Here is a 19,136-nt window from a genome sequence, read left to right on the forward strand (position 1 = left end):
TCCAAAAACAATTGAAAAAAAAAACTAATAAAATGTTCTTCGTGCGCATTTCTTCCTAACACGCAAGCCGGAACCTGAACTGGAGCCGGACGCGGCGTACTGAGCTCGGCGTTACTCAGCGGTCGGATTCAACATCGCTTCATGTATTGCCTTGGCCACTTGTTCCAGCTTTTCCATTTGTGTCATCGGACGTTTTTCCTGCACACCGGATTCACAATCAGTTGGTTGATCTTGTTCCACATCTAGTGTGTCCAATGGCTCAACGATGTCTTCCGAAACTTCAATGATATCATCTTCCGAAATGACCAATGCTTCTGATGATGTCGCTCCGCCCCGAGACACGACAGCGGCATACGAGGTGGACTCGGGCTTTTTGCGTTGCTCCTCCTGATGTTTCCGACTTCGACGTTGAGGACAGGAACTCTTCTTATGGCCCACTGCTCGGCACAAGAAGCCCGCATAATCAGTAACTGTAAACGCAACGTTTCTCATACTGTAGATGAATATAAGCAAATGTTATGTAACCACTTCTCTTACTATTCGTGACAACAGTAAGATAACCATTCCATGTACATATTTGCCAGTATGACAAATGGTAATCCGCCAAATAACAGTATGTGGAATAGGCGGTTAAGATAGGTTACCATAAAAAATCGCTCGTTCTCTCGAACAAATTTTTCGCAAAACAGTCAAGGATATGGTCAATATACTATTCAGTTTTCAGGCAGTTCACTGCATAGCAAATGGTTAGAGAATGGTTGCACAATAAATCTGGAAGAAAAATGAACATGTATGTGTTATTGTTGATTTATAGTCTTTCATGGTATTTTTAACGTATGACATATGGTTCTAGCACACAATGTGCTATGTAATGAAAAAAAATAACAAATACGTTTTATATAGCATTTATTAATTTGTAATGTTCTATTCTATACTGCAGTAAACATCAAGTGAGGCGGAATCTTCCTGAGCAAAAACTTCTTACCCAGTTTCCACGGATCTCTCGCATTCGCTTTTCGACTGCTCTACTCGAGATTCTGCTGACGTGAACTTCTTTTTCATTCCCTGGCCGATTGTACTGCTTGGCCTGTTCAGATTCGGTGAAGCACTCAAACCGGAACTCCTCAAGCGGGTCTCTCGGTCCAAGGTATCCGAAGCAAACAAACATCAATCTGGTGAAATTCCACATTCCGGACTTCGATTCCGCTAAATTTTACATCTGAAACCGGTAAAACTAAACTTGAATATAAAGAAACAAAATGTTTCGGAACTGCTTACCTTCGGTTCCATTCTCTTCGGAGCCACGACGGAGAGGTTTTTGACCAGCTGTCGGTTTTGGTCGCTGGACTAGATTACCGGAAAAGATCCGCAAAAATCACCAATAAAAAGAACTTGTTTTTTCTTTGTTTTGAAAGTTATCATTACAGCCTTCGACCGTTTTTTATTAGTTCACAAATACCGATGCGTGCAACTGCTTGTCATATTGTTCAACATCAGTAACATATAATAAAACGCACATGTGTAAGTGTGTTGCATAAAATAAGCACAAACAGTTTGATATAAGGTGAGGTAATATTGCCACCATTACTTGCGAACTTCCATCTCCATATTATTCAATAATACTTGCACAGTATACTATAATGTCACCATATGGTATGGATTGCATATACCATGATTTATAGTCGACTGCGTTGAATCTCACATTCTGCGACATAAAGTCAACTATTTGTTATACATTAACAACAACAGATACAAGATATTTACTGTTTGGAGATTAAGACAAACTGTAAATCATAGCACACATCTTTCAGTCCGTCGTGAAACATACGTCCTTTCAAGTTTCCGATGTCAATCGCAGGAGGGATGTCCTTTTCAATGTCGATGTATCCCAAGTAACACTACTTGTTATATAATAGTTGTAAATTCACTATTCATACATAATCGTTTGTTTATTTCTTGTATTCTCAACTCAATATCGAACACTTATATAAGCAAAACAGCGCAAAAAATGGCGGCTTATAAAACATCTTACAGGTTGTATAAGATGTATCCCCATACACTAATAATACTCCCGAGGTACGTTCCCATCTACTCTGTAACGTTGATAAGTTGCAATCAGGCTATTTATCAATTTGAAAATCATAAAGAATATTGATATAATACTATCACATTCGTAGGTTGGAATTAAGATGTTGTCTAGTCATTGGACGTGCATAAAATGTTTATAGTACATAACCATCTGCATGTTTATAATTAAGATATTTGAAAGGTATATGACTTGTAGAATTCACTTATACAACAAAATATTAGGTGACAGTCGCAAGACAGGGTAACTGACAGAAAGAAAACCACATCAAAACAAATGTTGAAAGCGATAAATATAGATATAAATATATTTTTTACCAAAAACCATAATGAAGTAAACCTGAAAAATGCTTTCCAAATGTTGAAGTTCATTATATTAAATTATTCGAACAGCTATGAAATGGTCTTGCTCATTAGCGATGGTGTTGTATCATATGCGCTTCAGAATTTATTGTTCAGTTTCCAATTTAACTTTTCCATAATTCATGCGCCTCTGAACTGGATAAAAAAATGTATCATAGACTAGCCATATTATCCATTTGTGTTTGATTTTTTTAATCCACACGAAAAAAAGCAATATGGCAGACAGTCCACGGAGCTTACAGTACCGTTCAAAAATGTTAAAAATATTTAAATTCCTATAATCGCTATAATTGAGACCATGTTCTATTACAGTGGAGACGTTATGCCATGAAGAAGAACATCTAATACGGAGCTATTACTGAATTATTGAAGTTCAAATTCTACTTCTTTGAGTAACGCTTCTCAGATTAGTGCTTCCGGCAATCGAACCCGACATCCCCATCATGATCCAGCTGAATATCCACGCTTTTACAACTGCGGCTATATGGGCCCTATATAAGAGGTTCAAGTAAAAGTCTCAAATTACTACCCAATACAACATCCACTTGTTTATGACTACCAACAAGTAAGGAAAATTAGTTGCAACTTATTATTTTTATTTGTGGATCTATATTTTTATCCGGCACTGTACGGTTTTTTTTCTAATGAGGTGCATTTGACATTTGTACAAGTACTTTTATTAGATGAATATGATGATTAAAATTACATTCTAATTACATCATTTGAACAACTCTGCAATAAATTTCACAACAACTTGATAAAGCGTTTATATTACATCTAGAACACATTTATTCAGCATACGTATTAATTGGTTTTATTTTCGATTTTCGATACTAATCACAACGCCAAAATAACAGTATTACGCCTTATTGCCAAGCCTGGCGAAGTCTATCGAAATGTCAAAATATTATCAAAAGTAAACATAATCATTTCTGGTGATGGTCCATTGCCTCGTTGTTGTGTAGTTCCCGCGGGATTTAACAAGAGCCCGGAATAATCCGCAATTGCACGGTTCGCGGTTGAGAAAATTAGCCTGCAGCTCTCAGTGATGCGATCAATGGCAATGCAGTTCGTCAGATCCTGAAACGTCAGATCAAGACAGTCGCTGACCGCGACTCGTGGTGGTGATGTGACCGTGATGCGATGTGATGTGGCCGGATTGGGGATTTGGTTGTGGCTTCTATTTTGACCGACCAAAAAGTGAAGCGCACCGACGGAATGCTTGCCAGGATTGCAGATGTTACCCCTTCATGACGTAACGGGAAAAGCGACCCGAATAAAGATGCGACCACTGTAGCTCTTCTTGCAGGAGAATTCAGCTTGATAGATAGCTGGTTCTCAGTTGGGTGTCGAGCAGTTTCGTCCAATTGGAACTCAAGAGAGGCTCGATTCAGCTGGTGTTTAGTTTTGTTAGCAAGTAACTTTATATTTTGAAGAAACTTTTGGTGTATACTTCGCAGATGAAAAAAAAACTTAAGCTGGAGTGTGGTCATAATGTTTCATAATAATTGAGTGAAAAAGTAAACATTGTGTATTGCCAAGGTTATAAGAAGAACATAAATAATGTTCTATAAGTGTTGTATAATCAAACAATCATCAAATTTCGAGCATGATAAAGTAAATTATATTCTTTTCTTATTTGTTATGAGCCAACATAAATAAAACTAAATACAAACATAAGATGTTTTCTAATACGCTAACAACACTTTTATAATACATCTTTAGAAGTTAAGATTTCTAAAGATGTTTTCTGTGTTGCTTGGGATACACCACGCACGCCGTTGAAAATGTGACCAAGTCCTGAGTCAGGTGGGAATTTTTCGCGAACTGCTTTTTCGATTATGCCATACTCTGCGAGTAGCAGCGACAAACGATCGTCACTCAATTCCGGGGGCAAATCGAACGTACTGGACATTGTCGCCAGCGACGCACACACACACTTCCACGGTTTGTCCATTTGCGTAAAAGAACTTCTTCGGATCCGCATTTTTTCTCAATTCCTCCATCATCGCTTCCGAAGACACAAACTTCACAAACAGCGAACGATCCTTTGCTGTTTTATATGCTGTCTCGACGAGCAGCAAATTCGTTTCCAGCGATTTTAAAAAGTTTGCAATATCTGTCCATGTTGATCGAGGGCTACCGACCGGGAATCGAAACTGTGCAGTGTTGATCAACTCACACATTTCGGTGCAATTAAATTGCTTCCGACGACACAAAGCGGCACCACAGACGACCGACACAGCGGTGAACGACCGGGAGACAATGCGCGCGCGATAACGTTTGCCTACACAGCACAAACTAATGGCAAAGACAAAGCTGACTGCTAAGAGCACATTTGCATGCGTCTATTCACGACGGCAGCTGTGATCATACTCTTGCCAATCGCTTGTCTACGGCAGCAGATGCCACCATCAACGTCAACAAGACCAAATCGTTGCATGTAAACACGGTCAACCCTTCCAGCTTGGCAGTAACTTAGGAAACTATGGAGAATGTAGATAGCTTTCAATATCCAAAATCCAATATCCAAATGGCGGCCGATGGTGGTACCAAGATCGACAGTGGTGCAGGGATCAAGGAAGCGAGGCTGCTTTTGCGAGTTTAAGAAATGTATGAAAAACAGTGTGATTAGTCATCCGAATTTTTAAGTTCCGAATTTTTAACTCAAACGTGATGTATGTGCTGCTGTACGCCAGTGAAACTTGGTGTGTATCAGTGGAGAACACTCATCGGCTGCAAGTCTTCATAAATAGATGCCTGCGGTTTAAAATTCGTGCAAAGTGGCCTCACAATTGGATTTCCAACGTGGAGGTCCATAGTCGATGTCATCAAAGGCCGATAGCGACTGGAACTCGGGAGCAATAGTGGAGGTAGATCGGCGAGAGCGGAACGCAACCTGCAAGCAAATATTAGATTGGAGCCCTGCAAGACTTCGTAGCAGAGGCAGGCCCAGAGGCTCATGGCGGAGCAGCCTTAACAAGGAAATAAAAGAAGTCGAACGAGAAATTTGACCAGGCCACAGGTTAAGGCGGCCGGAAATCAGGATGGAGTTCTTTCAATTTGGCTCTCTGCACAATCATGAGCGCTCAGAACAGAAATTAAGTGGCAGCTGAAATTAATCGGCGTCGGTCTGAGTCTGCGTCAAATTACTTAAATTGTCGCCGTTCGGCGAATACACGTAGAGAACGTCGGAATGGTCTTCGTGGCTGGAGTTTTTCCTGTAAATCACTGTATCGTATTCTTACAAAAGAGTTTTGTTTTTGGTATATAGCTTGTTTTTCTTCAGGATAAGCAATTGAAGAGACGAAGGATTCCTGCCGAAATTATTGCTGGAATTGCTCATGCAAGCTGAGGTTTCTCCAGAAATTCCTACCATGATTCTTCCAGCGATTTCTTTAAAGTTTCCATCTGGGATTCCTGCAGGGATTTCAACAAGGATTTTTCCTGAAACTCTTCTCTGATTTTCACCCCAGTGATTCCAGCTGGAAATCCACTTGAGACTTTTTTTTAGGAAATCATGCTAGAATTGTTTCAAAAAATTGTTGTGGAATCCTCCAGGAAGTCTTACTGGGATTCCTCTGTTAATTTTTGCTGGGAATCGTCCAGGAATTCTCAGAGTATTCCCAAGAGCAAATACTTAAAAAATCCCAGTTATAAAGGTTTGAAAAATCTTAGCAAGAATTCTTAGGTTAATCCTAGTAGGAATTTCTTCTGGTATTCCAAGCGAAATTACTAAAGTAATCCTTGTAAAAATCTCAAAAGGATTCCTTGTAGCAATCACTAGCTGGTTTTGTGAAGAAATTCTCGGAGAAACCTCTGGAGCAATTCCAGCAAAAGATTCCCATCAAGTATTACAGAAGGAATTTCAGGAATATTTCACCACAGACTTTCACTTGATGTTCCTTCAAGAGTTCGTCCAATGATTCGTCCGGAGATTTTTCCAAGGATTCCTCCAGAAATCTCTTCAAAATCCTCTAGGAATGTGTGCTAGGATTCTTCTAAAAACTTTACTCGTGTCACTTTAGCCCTCTGTAGCCGGAGGGTCATTATGAACCCAACATAGAAAATGAATACTGTCTTCGGCAAAGTTGTTGCAAATTGAGTCCTTTATTAATGTGAAATGAGAATATTTGTATTTGAAACTTCACTGACAACCTAGTCCATCCTGAATACCATGAAATTTGGAGAATCGAAATAATTGACATACCAGTTGTTCTTAAAGCTAAATTTGGATATGGGTTACGTTGATATGTATTCATTTTATCTTCATCATGAATATCTTAAGGTGTTTTATATTCTGGGATGTTCTAGGAGTTCCAAACTGTCCTGTAGTAAAGTCCATCAAATCTCCAAGAATAATTTAATGTATATTCGCAATAAATAATAGCATTACAAAATCTACTGGGATCCGTGAAGTTCTTGAAATCTACAGTGTATTTTATATTGTTGACACTTAGGGATATTGCAGGTCAGCCGAAGTACCTTGGAGTTCACAACTCGTAACAGTAGCCATTCTGTTATACTGAGTAACGTTTCATAATCCACCGCGGTTACTGGACCAACCTGAAATTTACCTGATATTATTATAAACCTTTGGGACATTAAAAATCATCCAAACTGTCCTGAAATTTAGCTCTTGACAGTTACAGTAGTTATTCTCACTGTGATCTGTAACATCACACATCCTTGCACACATCTAATTTGAGGGGTGGCTTCTTTATATATTCACCTTATATTGATATTATAAGCCATCCTTAGGGGCTGTTCATAAACCACGTAAACCGAATTTCAGCCATCACAGACCCCCGCAGCTCCCCCCTAAAAGTCTACGTGGTTTATGAACGGCCCCTTACTGCTATAGAGCTTAGCTGATAAAAACAACCACTCTAACATAAAGTTTTTCGTTTTAGAAAGTAACGTTACACAACCAAATAGGATCCATGAACCTCTAAACTCTCAAGGGCAGGGATGCCATATATACAGATTTATCTGTATTATACAGATTTTTGAACATCTTCCACCCAAATTTTGTATGGGATACGAAAAATCATCTGGCATCGCTGCTCAAGGGTGACTTCGTGATAGATTTGTGATAATTTAGGTAATAATGAAAGAAGCTACCGTTACACCAGTAGTCTGCTGCTTCTGAACTCAAGAACAGCTGGATGACCTAGGACATCCCAACTGTTCTGATACTGTCGTTTGAACATTCAGAACAATTAGTGGATATGCTAGAATAAAAATCGTAGCTAGGTATAATGAAAGAAGTAACCGTTACACGCGTAGACTTTAGGATCTAAACTCAAGAACAGTTTGGATGCCCTAGGATATCCAGAAAAAATAAACTGCATCATATTCTACCCTTCCTATGTTGTTGAGCACCAAAACCACAGAAATACGTTGAAAAACTCTATTATAACACTTGGAAAAAATCCGGCTTCAAAAGGTTAAGGGAATTCTCCATGGTTTAATGCAGAGTTCCTCTACAGATCGCTTCAAGAGTTCTGCTAAGAAATCGTCTATAAAATTCTCTAGGAATGCCATATGAGATTTCTACTGAAGGGACTTTTTGAAAAGATTCCTCCCGAAATTTCTCTTGTAATTTTCTCAGGAATGCCTGCTGGGATTCTTCTAGGAATTTTTCAGATTTTTCTAAAGATTCAATCAGGAGTTCCTTTTGGAAGTCATCGAAGAATTCTTCTGGAAAAACATTTAGAAACTCTTGCTGGGACTGCTTTTTGATTTGATTCCTGCAGAAATTCCTGTGGTATTTTTGTTTTCACAAATTCTTCTAAAACTTCATTCAGAGGTTGATGATGTACCTGGGCTTGTTAGGGGAATATCTGTAAGTAAAAAGTAAATCGTGTTAAGTACTGTACCTTTGAACTCCACTTCGAATTTGCATCCTTTGACAGATACGTATTTCGACCTCAACTGTAAGGTCGTCTTCAGTGTCTTGTACTTGACTGTTGAGTCAAGTACAAGACACTGAAGACGACCTTACAGTTGAAGTCGAAATACGTATCTGTCAAAGGATGCAAATTCGAAGTGGAGTTCAAAGGTACAGTACTTAACACGATTTACTTTTTATTTTCTTTCAGAGGTGTTTTCCAAGAATACGTTTAGATATCCTCTAGAAATTCTTCAATTCTTCTCTTTGTAGCATTTCTGGAAATCCTCTTGAGATTCCTTTGAGAATTTCTGTTGTAATTGCTCCATAAATGCTACAGTACTATCTCCACAAATTCGTGCTGAAAATCTTCTAAGAAGTCTGGCAGGGTATTTTCAATAAATTCCAGCTGGAAATCATCCAGTTACTTCTGGAGTATTATTATTATTATTATTAGCTTTATTAGGGAGATTTTCAGTCCGAGGCTGGTTCATCTCCACTTCTGGAGTACTCCTAAGAGCAATAATTGCAGTAATATCTGGAATTGCCTGAGAAATCCCAGCAAGATTTCCAGGAGAACATCTGGTAGGGATTCGTAAAGGAACCCCAGCAAAATTTTTTGGATACATTCCAAGAGGAATTCCTAGAGGGAATCCTTGGAGAAATCCCTGGAGGTATCCTAGCAAAACATATTTTTCCAAACAATTATGCCTTCTGGGAGAAATTAGTGAAGAAACCCTTGGGGAAATCCAAGGAGAAATGCCAAGATATATTCTAGGTGAAATCAAATCCTTAAATTTCTTCAGCAGAAATGTATAAAGAATCTCATCAGGCATTCCTGGAGGAATTCCAAGAGGAATTCTAGGAGAAAGCTTGCTAGAACCAAGAATTCCTTTTAGTGTTTTTCCTGAAATACTAGTAGGAATTCCTGCTAGGATTTCTCCAGGAATTCAAACTAAGGACTGTATCGGAAATTAACTATAAACGTTCACAATTGCCTGAAAAATAATCTGTTCGAAATAAACATAACTTTATTTTTGGAGATACTATGTAAATCTCTTAAATAAAGGATGGCAGATTTTCCAAAAATAATCATTTAACTTGGACTTTTATCTCAAAGATTGCACATAAGTTTTTAAAATTTTGGACACCTCCTAAAAATTTAAAATTGCAAAAACTGTGGGAAAATATTCAATTATTTCTCTTATTTTTGCGCAAATATATTCTTTTCCAGAATGCTCATGATATAGGAAAATTATTTTTATCAAGAAAAATTCCCTCCGCAGTTTAGGGCAATTCTTAAAGATGAAAAAAGGCCATTTTTCGAGGAGCTCTTTTTTTATACGTCTTCAAAGAACGATTACGCAAATAAAAAAATACATAAAATTGAAAATTTGCATTTTTTTCGATTGGGTATGTATTTCAATCTGTTGAAGAGGTAGTTTTACCACAGAACGGATTTTTATAACCTCTAATGATATTTAAAACAGAACGTCAAAGTTCGACCAAAAAGTAGGTGTTTTTTAGGATACACCATATTCTTAATGTTGGAGGTTTTTCTATCCAATATAAGAATTTAAAAAGCCGGTTTTGAGTGATATGTTATGTGTACATAACTGCTAGTAATAATCATTATTTTCCAGATTTTTCCCCGTACAAACTTTTTTCGCTACAAATGTTTGAAACATTAAAATTTTTTTAAAAAAATTCAGTTTGTACAGATTGCTATTTTGTGTGGAATACTCATAGAACCATATTTTCAATAATACTAAACATTTTCCAAATTTCTTCCAGCTGTTCTAAACTTTACTATATTGGGAAGATTTCATAGAAGAACCGGAATGAAAAGACCAACCGTACGTCGAGATAGACCATTTTGAATGTGTATAGTTAATTTCCGATACAGTCCTTAGGGGTTTTTAGGAATTCTTGCTGGGATTTTCAATTATTTTCGGCTGGGATTTCTTCAGTAATTGCTCTTGGGAGTTTTTAGAATTCCTGGAAGATTTCCAGCAGGAATTGCCCATTGGCGTATCTAGGATTTTTTCCTAGGGGGTGCCTTGGGGGTGCCACTTTCAGTGGCTCTCAGGTTGCTTTTTTTAAGGAAATACCGATCCGCCCTCAATTTCTTAGTACCGTCGTTCGGGGTGACATTGGGCCTAGAGGGTAACATTGGTCCATCGATCCCACGGATTCAATATAAGTCATAGATTCCGACGGTAGATGCAAACTATCTTAGAATTATGTATTCTAGTAGTCTAGCATACAATATGCATTCCCGTCGTATTCTAAACGAGCGGAATAGTGGCCCAATGTCACCCCACTTTGGCCTAATGACACCCCGCACGACGGTATAATGATATACTGCGTCGCGGGAAAATAGAATTTGTATTTTCAGTTTGAACTTAAGTACTTAACGCGACAACCCCTGTTTTGTGGATTGAAATCAATCAAGTCCATTAGAATACATTTTCGAAGCAATTATGAGACTGTAAATCTCGGAAACTATAAAATATCCACAAATTTGCGTGGAACTTGTATTCATCGTGACATCCTCTTTGTTTTATTGCATGATAAGAACCCTTATAAAAATGGTTTTCAAGAACAATTTTACGAAAAATATATACTTAAAATTTCACAATCATTTTTGGTTTGGCCACAAAATTAATGGCTAAAAAGCGTTTTTTTTAATTAGTTGAATATTACCACGTGGACAAGAAAATACTTTTAAAGAAAAATTGTGAGTGTGATTCTCAAAACTACAAAATTCGCACTCGATTATCCTGAGTTCCGTTCTGAAGCTTCACCAACATATTATCAATCCAGTTGAAACCCGGAATTTGATGCGAGACCTCGATTTTTCTCATGAGGATCCTGATGTTCGCACCAAATTCCGATTTCGACTGGATTGGTAATTACCATATAGTATTATATCTGGTGAATAGAATACTGTATAAAGCTGATTTTTTAAATAGTATTTCATGCATTGTTTCGTTAATGGCAGCAATTGGGTTTTTAAATTAAGAAAAATGTATTGATTTTTTGCTTTTATACGAAAGAGCACCTTCTTCTGAACCACCATGATTTTTTTCAGATTTTTAGAACTTTATTTTGGTACCTAAAATCGATTTCGAAGAGATTTATCGAAATCACCTTTTGACAGCTGGGCAACTGCTTGACAGCTCCGCCCAGTACAAAATGCGACGAGGGGTGATTCGACAAATCGCTCCCATACAAACTTCAAATTGGTTTTTAAATAGGTTCCCGGGCACCAAAATTCATGAAAATTTGGATTTCGGCTCAGTTTTGCATGCAGATTCAGAATATGTAATTATCTCAACACCGTTAAAGAAGCCAATTCTATTGATATTTGCTTTTAAAAATTCTCCAATTATTCTTCAGGCAATTCGTTAGGGAATTCTTTTAGTGAAGCCATTCGACTATGCCTCTGGGAACTAATTAGTTCACAAATTTCATCTCTCAATTTGTCAATTGGCAACATTTCGTGCCTTCTAATTACAAGTTTTTCCAGTATGTTTCAGACATACCAGCAAATTTGGTAAAATGTCAGTAAAATGGGCAATATGTATCATTGTTCCTTTGGAAAGTCTTTCATAAATCGGTTCTATAATTTTATTGAAAAATCTTCAGACACTTTCTTCTAGATGTCTTCAGTTTTTATGTAAGGAATTCCTGCAGCAGATGATTCCGGAATCTCTTCGGCAATTCCGATGTTACTTACATTGAACATTTATTCGGGAGTTTCATCAGCAATAACATTCGAAAATTTTGGCAACATCGATTATTATTTTTGGGAGCTTCTTTGGTAATTCCTTTGGAAATTAATTCGGCAAATTTCTTAGTGATTTCGGGTAAGTTTTTCGTGAATTTCATGGGATTTTCTTTGACCGAGACCAGTTGAGAATTTTAGATTTTCCAATTCAGCAACTTTCGGAAGCAATAAATATAAATACAGTTAAATCATAAAGAATTTCAAAAATAATCACAACAAAATTGCCTAATAAATCCGCAAAATAACTGAAAAAGAAATGGCTGATATAATTTCAGAGGAATAGCCATTGAAATTAAGCAAAAAAAAATCCAAACAAATTGCTCATGAAATTCTAATGAAACTACCGCAGAAATTTTCAAAAAAAAAAGATAACCGTGTCGAAGAAATCCTCAAAAAAATGGTCATACTACGGTATAGCGAATACCGAGTCGTAGTTGTTCGAATCCCAATAGAACTAGATTTTTTTTCGCAAATTCATCTCTCAATTTGTCAATTAGAAACATTTTGTGCCTTCTAATTAATCATGATAGGATTATAATATTTCGCTAGAGATTTCTCTAGTAATACCTTCTAGTATTTCTCTGGAAATGCCAACTATTCCCGAAATTCATTTAGGGATTCCTCTAGAGATTTCTTCTGGAATTCCTCTAAGAAGCACAAGAGAAGTCGCAGGAGTAATACAGGAGTAAATTCTATAGTAATCCACAAATAAAAACTCTAGAATAATTCCTGGATGAGTCTCTAGAAAAATCCCTTGTAGGATCAAAGGCATTTCTGGAAGTATCCTAGGAACACTGCCTAGAAGAATCCTAGCTAGAAGGGCAGGAGAAATCCCTAGAGGGATTCCTGCAGGTATCACTGTGAGAATTTCTTGACGAGACCTACAAGAGGCATTCCTGAAACATTGAAGCAGCAGGAATTTTTTTTTTTTTTAATTTTTATTATTGTGTATTTTAACTTATGCTAATTCTACACATAAGCAGGAATCGCTTATGGAATCCCAGGAGGAGTTCCTGGATGAAAGTCAAGAGGATTTCCTGGAATAATTCAATAAAAATATTTGGAGAAATTCCAGGAAAACCTTTAAAATTTCCAGGAGGAAACACTGAAGGTACTACTGCCATGTTTCTAGAAAGATTGCCTTGAAGAATCCCAGCAAGTTTTGAAGGAATCCCTGGAGAAATTGTTAGAATAATTCCTAGAAAAATTAAGGAAGATATTACAGTAAGAAATCTGGAGGAGTCCTAGGAGGAATTGCTGGAAGAACCACAGTAGGAACTTCTTGAGAAATCCAGCTGAAATTCCTAGAGGAAGACCAAGTGGGGTTCCTGGAGAAATCCCATGAGAAATTTATGAGAGAATCCTTGGATAAAATATCTTCCACAAAAATGCCTGGAGGATCACCGGAGAGCTTCTGAAGAAATCACAGGAAAAATCTCATGAGGTATTATTAAAAGGATTCTGGGGTGTATCATTGTAGAAATCTCAGCAGAAATCCTAGGAGGTATTGCTGGAAGAAACTATACAGGAATTTATAAAGAAACCCAATCAGGAATGCCTGGCGGAATCGAAAGAAAAAATCCTTGGAAGAAGTCCTGCAGAGAGGTCCTGAGAGAACCGGTAGAGGTATTCTGGAAGAATCTTTAGAGAAGGTCCTGAAGGAATCGCGAGGAATTTCTGAAGAAATATCAGGAAGATTTCTCGGAAGAATTCCAGCTATAATGCTAGGATAAATTCGTAAAGGAATCACAAGAAGAATAGTAAGAATTTTTGAAGGAATTGCTGGAAGAACCTTAGGAGGAGTTGTTTGAGGTATTCTTGGAGGAAGGCCATAGGGAGTTTCTGCAGGAATTCCATGAGGAATTTCTATAGAAATTCCTGAATGAGTCCTTGGAGAAATCCCTGGTAAGACAACCAAAGAAATTTCTGCAAGAATTCCAGGAAGATTATCTGGAAAGATTCCAACAAAAAAGCCAAGAAAAAGCTCTAGAAGAATCCGTAGCATTATTTCGGAACTACCATAGTTAGAATGTATTAAGAAAGAATAGTTGGAAGAACCGCAGGAATTGCTAGAAAAATTCCAGCTGGAATAACTGGAGCAGCGCATCCCAAAATTGGGAAGCGGATCTTGGGAAGTGCGGATCTGGAGGAATTCCTAGAATTCAGGGATGTATCATAGAAGTAATTTCTAGAGAAATCCTTGAATCAGGAATGCCGGGGGTATCCTAAAAGAAGTTCCTCTACCAAGTGCCCGGAGGAATACCTACAGTTCTCCTTGAAAGAATCGGTAGAAGTATACTGGAGGAAACCCTGATAGAATCGCAGTAGGAATTTTTTGAAGAATCTCAGGAAGATTTCACGAAAGTATTGCAGCATTAAAATATGCCAGGTGAAATACCTAGAAGTATTTCTGAAGGAGTTATGGTGGGAATTGTTTGAAGAATTCCAGCCGGAATTCATGGAGGAAGGCCAATAGAAACTCTTGGAGAAATCCCCTGCGGAATTTCTGGAATAAACTCTGGAGGAAGTCCTCCCAGTCAACCAGTCATCGTATAAGATGTTGTATAAGATGTTAAGCTGGAGGCGATATGCGTACTTTTTACATGCGCCTAAACGGAGGCATGCACGCATATGGCCACCACTATATCATCTTATGCAACATCTTATACGATGACTGGTTGTCTGGGCTGGTTAAATCCTTGAAGAAATCTCTGGAAGAATCACCGAAGGAATTTTTAGAAAAATCCCAGGATGATTTTCTGGAAGAATTTCCGAAAGAACTTCCCTAGTAGAATTCCTGAAGGTATCACAGTGAGAATTATTGGAGGAGTTCTAAGAGAACTTGCTGGAATCCTAGCCACATTTCCCGGAGGAAGGCCAATATAAGCTTCTGGAGGAATTTCATGAGAAATTTCTGGAAGAATTTCTGAATAAAATCTCTGAACGAATTCCTGGAAGAATCACCGGAAGAAACTTCTGAAAGAATCCCAGGAAGGTTGTCCTGAAAACCCCACCAGGAATTCCTGAAGAAATCCCAAGATAAATTTTAAGAAGAATCCCTAGAAGAATTCCAAGAAGTACCATAGTAAGAATTTCGAAAGAAATACTATGAGAAATTGCTGGATCAATTTCCGCTGAAATTTCTAGTATGTACAACCCCATCTGAACTGCCTGGAGAATCCTGAGAGAAGTTTATTAACCCTCGAACGATCGCACTGTTGTATTTTGTACAACACGTTGAAAAAATCTCGCTTTTTGTACTCAGCATTAGCGTGGTGCTGACGCAGGTAGTCAACCGCGCGAGTTACGGAAGGTTAAAGAAATATCGGGAGGAATCCATAAAGGAAGCCTAGAAAAATCACTGTTTGAATAGATAAAGGTATTACTGGAGGAATCCATGGAGAAGTCTGTTGATTGTTCTTACCAATATCCAAAACGCCAAAACGTGTAACAGGTGTATAAGTAATTCCGGGTATTTTTAAGTTTTATTCAAATGTGCCTTCAATAAATATTGAAATTTATTGTGAGAAACTCTAAATTTTAGGTGACTCAAGGAAAAATTCTAAGGGGTGCCAAATTTGTTCTAGGGGGTGCCAGGCACCCCTGGAACCCCCCCTAGCTACGCCAATGGAATTGCCTGAGGAATCTCAGCAAACTCCTTAATCAACTGTAATAGCATTCCTGGAGCATTACTAGCAGGAACTCCTGATGGAATCTCATGTGGATTTTCAACAGAATTTACTTGGTAAATTCCTTAGAAGAATCATTGTAGAAATCCTTGATGTAATCACAGCAAAAAAGAAGTAAGCTTTGGATGAATTTCAGCTGTAATTGCTTTAGAAATTACAGCAATATTTTCTTTAGGAATCCTAAGTTCCTGCTAGGAATTCCTAGAAGAAATCCTCTTGCGATTTCTCCAGAGATTTCCCTAAGGACTCTTCCAAGACATATTTGGGGGATGCAGACTGTTAAGATTCATGGTACGTTGTAGTTTGAGCGTTATTCCAAGAAGAGGAAAACAAGCAGAAGGATTTGTACACCATTTCAATGAAAAAAAAAACTTCAAAAATATGAACATGAAACTATTTAAAAGGTCGCTAACAAAAGCTGTCATATTACACCTTAAATTGCATGAAAAAGATTTCAAAATCGCGAAGCAAACGATCATTAAAGAGCAAAAGGTCAATGGTTTCTGTGAAAGTTCAGTGATACATCATGTCAACTTAAAGCTGTTCTTGATTAATCTTCATCCTTGTTTTGTGGTTTACAGGGAAATCTTCATCACATACCCTCCTTTGAGCAGATCCCATTTAAACTTTAAGGTGAAACGGGACGCCGTGTTATTTTTCCTATCTTGCCTCTCTTTCTAACAATTTGCCTCGCGATTTTGAAGATGGTAATCTCCAGTTCTATACACAGTGATAGGTTTTTGTTGCAAAATATGAAGTAGAATCTGAGATTACCATCTTAGTAGCAACAGAGCAATGGCGGATATTTCCCCGACCGTCCCGTCCGCCCTTAAAGTATTCAAAAACCAAGAGTCAAATGCTACGTAATAAATGAGAACGGGCGTCGTGCTGTTCAAATCTATTTTAAATGATGAATGGAAATCGATCGTTTTTCTACTTACTGACTTCGTTTGGCAGCAGTGTGCACCAGAGCAGAGGGGCTATCTTCCCCAAGTAGCAGCCCCCATTTTAGTTACATTTCTGCGTTGAGTGAAATGTACTTTCCATAATGACCGAAATCGTTTATCTGCATGTCAGGCGCATATCTCGTTGTTAACATGGAAAACATCCCACTTTTCCCGAGCTCCCGCAACTCTGGCACGTACCTACCTACCTACCTACCAGGCAGCATTTGGGAAAGAATTTTCCATTCGGTGACAACAGACAGCCAGACCGGTCTGGTGATCGAAGCCGGACGGATCCAAAACGGAGGAAATGAAATTGGGCACGAATGATGAATTATTCCAGCTTCAGTTCAGCCAGCTGCTGGCTGGCTCCATCGCATCACCCAACCAAACGGATGGACGGACGGACGGCCGACTGAACTGAGTTATTCATTAGGAATGTTATTTACATTGTTTGACAATTGATTGCGTGTTGTATGTGTTGCAAGCGTTCCCCCCATCAACGGTATCAGCATTTTATCCGTGGTGCTCCGGATTTGTTTCCGACATTTGAGCTGACGTTGTGGCAATAAATTTTGTTGGCTCACACTTTTTTTTGTGTCGCTCTATGGGTTTTGCTCGTGATAACGATTTAGTCTGATGGGGATCGGTTTTGTCAATTTTTCGCTTCAGTTGATCTTGTTTGTTGAGATTTTTTTAAATAGAAAGTGTCTTTTTTACTAACGATGTATTTCCGATTTGCTAGATCTGCTGCTAGATTAATTATGCAGACGTCGTCTCGCAGATGAATATTCTACTGGTTGAGAAAATATTTTTTTTTTAATTTCTTAATAAATATTTTGTTTTGACATACTGGTCATTGGATTTTAATTTTTATTTCTCATTTATTTTTCATTCCTTCATTTAACCTAAATGTCCAGCGGTAAGATAACGATTTTCTCCTTTTTCCAGGTACCTACCTATTCAACCGTTGAGATCAAATATCTGGCAAGTAGACTGAAACTTCCTTTAATGCACTCCCACTTAAACTGAAGATGTGTGGAAACCATAACAGGGTATAGAATGAGGATGTTTTTTGCACAAATCAGAAACAAGGATTGCTCCTGGGGGTTTGAGATGGACTAAGGGGTATCGAAGAGTTTCAGGGGAGCCTAAAGGAACAACATTTTGGCGGCGTTTAAGGATGGGAGACAATGGCCATTTAAGAGGTCTTACTGCTTCAGTGGTATTACAGGGAGCTTTTTTCTGTTCGGGTGAGCCACTGCGACCAGTATTTAGATCTTTTGTGGCATTACCCGTATCCTTAGTATTTAGCGCATGTCGTACTCCATTGTCATTGAGAGGCAATGAAGCATCGATTTCTGTACAGTTCCTGTTTTGTTTTCCCAAAGGTGCAAGAAATCGATTGCGATGAAAAGGTCCCGTTATAATAGAGATTTAAATCCCAGTGAAAGAGCGCCTCTAATTACACACAATCTATTTGGATTCTGAGAAAAACAAAACGGTGGTATGTACTAATATTTATCCATGCATCGGAATTCTAGCCCCATCCATGTCTTGCTTCTAGTTTAACAACATAAAAAAAACCGGGACTTCAGGCTAGTTGCAAAACTTTGTCAAATTAGAGAATGTATTCTGCAATACGAATGCACGTGAGTTCTTGAATTACCAGAACTTAACAGTTCTTGATAGGTTAGTACGCAATTATATACGTAAAGCATGTTTGTTTTCCTAACATCAAGTGTAATCTCGGGTGGGTAAAGTCCGATTCTTCAATCAGCAAAGCAGAACAGATGCAATTTTAAAAACTGTTACCAGGACTTTATACAACAAGGACTTTATACAATGAATCCTTATTACTAAAACACATTACCCCAACTTGACAAACCGTATGTCACTAGGGTTTGGTTTACATTTACATTTACATTTATTATTACTGTCAACAGGTGAAATACACATCCCAATGATAAATACTTAATACTTAAACTAACATAAAATCTTCTTAAATCTACTCTTATTAACTGTCGCAGCTGTCAGGAAAAGTTTTCGGCTGTGCGGTCGTGCTTCCTTCAAAGAGCGAAAAGCTCACTGGAAGCATTGAACGTGTCCGTGTCTTAAAAAAAAAAAAAAACTGCACGGGAAACATGGAAACCAAAAACCTCATAACATCTATTGAAAACACTGCACATACTCTGCAACGGTTCGTTAACAGCATAGTTGGTTCTAGAGTAATTCAAACTTAAAAATGTGTGTGACCGTAGACTACGTCTGCGAGTATTCATTTTAGTTTTCTCGAGTAACTCAGGGCAGTCGATATTATTCTGCAAGAGATCACCGATGAAACATGATTTGGCAACATTTCTCCTTGC

General features: G+C 38.0%; 1 protein-coding gene and 1 long non-coding RNA gene across 3 annotated transcripts in view; one reads left to right on the top strand and one right to left on the bottom strand.

Annotated features, from left to right (window-relative positions):
* Positions 1-19,136, top strand: part of LOC109417164 (leucine-rich repeat neuronal protein 3-like) — a 505,905-nt gene that overhangs the window by 89,757 nt on the left and 397,012 nt on the right. The gene's annotated exons all lie outside the window — the stretch shown is intronic.
* LOC134291408 (uncharacterized) lies at positions 890-5,080 on the bottom strand. The gene is made up of 2 exons (XR_009999078.1): positions 1,279-5,080; positions 890-1,219 (listed from the first exon to the last, which is right to left on the bottom strand). It is a non-coding gene; the product is annotated as an uncharacterized LOC134291408 (long non-coding RNA).

The sequence above is a fragment of the Aedes albopictus genome, chromosome 3 (genome assembly GCF_035046485.1).
Source record: "Aedes albopictus strain Foshan chromosome 3, AalbF5, whole genome shotgun sequence".
NCBI lineage: Eukaryota > Metazoa > Arthropoda > Insecta > Diptera > Culicidae > Aedes > Aedes albopictus.